Here is a 2,206-nt window from a genome sequence, read left to right as displayed (position 1 = left end):
TTGCTCTTCAACCACTAGAGCACCAGCTGCTCTCGTTACTATCCATGCAACTTCTTTTATTTATTCTATCATAAGCGATAGAATAACAACAAACTGTCGGTACACTCCACGTGCCACGACACGTCTCTTCCGTGATTTACGGAAAGCAAATCACTTTCGGCTAAAGCTGTCTGCCACAGCATCTCGAGGTTCGGCCTGTCCCCTTACACGCTCTCCACGCGCCAACAACTTTTCCGGGTTTTCGGATGACTTTAATCCAACGCGTGGATTCAAATTCTGAGATCGTTCATCCAACGGTGGAGATCTGCTCACCTTGTTCTATAAATAGGTGCATTCTGGGGAAAAACTGTTCACTCCAAAAGAAAAGAAATTTTCTTCCGAGCTCAAGCCTTTCTCTCTCAACTCTTCAGCCTTTCTCTTCTCAAATCCTTTCTTCATCAATTTCAATCCTTCTCTTCTGATCTTCTCTCCCATCTAGTTGATTCAATCCCATCTTTCCTCTGAACTTTCAGATCTTCAATCTTTTCCTCCAAATCTTCAATCCTTCTTTCTCAGATCTTTTCTTCCATTTGAAGATTCGATCTCATCTTTCCTCTGAGAATCTCAGATCTCCAATCACCAGTTCAACAACTCCAATCCTTCTAACAAAATCTCCCTCAAACACTAAACCATGTATTCCTCGATTTCCACATCCTCTCACCCCATGACCCAAGAGCCACGAACTCTGCAACTAATGGAGCTCCAAACTCCGCAACAAATGGAACCACAACAACAGCAACCAACAGAGGAGGGAGGAAACACCCAAGCAGCTGGAAGTAGTGCCAACATGGATTTCTGGCGAAGCCGTACCAGGTGGATTCCTACTCCAGAACAAATAAGAATCCTCAAGGATCTTTACTATGTCAAGGGATTTAAGTGCCCAACTACAGAGCAGATTCACGAGATCTGTCTCCAGCTGAACCAGTATGGGCATGTTGAGGGTAAGAACATTTACTTTTGGTTCCAGAACGTCAGGGCTCGAGAGAAGCAGATGAATAGGTGTAATCAGGCTGCTCCAGTGCCCATGAGAACTAGTTCTCTTGGTACTGGTAGATCCATTGATCTCAATTTTGGGTCCACTGGTTCTACTGGTGCTGGTGGATCCATCGACATCAATTTTGGGCCAGCTGGTGGATCCATTGACATCAATTTTGGGTCCACTAGTTCTACTGATGATGGTAGATCCATTGATCTCAACTTTGGTTCCACCTATTCTACTGGTAATGAAGGATTTCTTGATTTAAATTCTGTTTCATATTCTTCCTCACACTTCAACACTAATACTAGTACAACTCTTTTGGCACAACAGGAGGACAAACATCCCTGCAACAACGAGGAGGAGATCACCAGGAGGTTCAAACTCTTCCTCTGTTCCCCGTGCACGGCGAGGACGTCTTTGGTAACCTGAAGGCTACTTCCGAGGAAGGTAGCGCTTTTGGTTACTATTCTGGTGGCTCAGGCGGTTACCACAGTGGCTCAAACGTTTCTCTTGAGCTCAGCCTCAACCCATCCGGAGCTGCTGACTAGGCTTAGTATAGCATAGTCCTCGTTTCCCTTTTTGTAATATAAAATCAATAAGATTGTGTGCATGTTTTCTTTTTCTTTTTTTTTTTAACCACAACAACACCAAGGATCGAACCTTGGTCACTTAATACTCTTTTCAAAACCATCGAGACTCTGCTGCACACATCTTTCAAAATGATTTATCACAAACAATCATTCAAAACCTAGCAATCAATTAAGTCACACAGAGGTCAAGCTAGTATCCTCTGAGTCAAACCAAACACAATAATTTCGTCGCTAGAATTAGGGATTAATAAAGCTAAACACTTCCTGAGTTAGCTAGGAAAAACCCACATCTTTAGAGTCACACTTACAACTCTAAAAAAAATCTCGATCACTCCATCTATCAATTGCTTCAACAAGCAATATGTACCATCTTAGCATCCACTAATCGATACTGGTACCACACTCAGTATCTCACCCACGAATCACCTCACTGCTCATTTGGTGGTAAGTCAACATCTAGTGGGTCAAAATTCTGTGATTATAGCACTTCACACTAACCACGTCATAATCCATAATCTGTCCTCACAACAGTATCTGGCCTCATAAATTAGTTATACAACCCTAGCACTCCTAGAGTTGAAAACAACGTTATTACCTA

Source organism: Rosa rugosa, chromosome 1, assembly GCF_958449725.1.
Source record: "Rosa rugosa chromosome 1, drRosRugo1.1, whole genome shotgun sequence".
In the NCBI taxonomy this organism is placed as follows: Eukaryota; Viridiplantae; Streptophyta; class Magnoliopsida; order Rosales; family Rosaceae; genus Rosa; species Rosa rugosa.
This window is presented reverse-complemented; position numbering follows the sequence as displayed.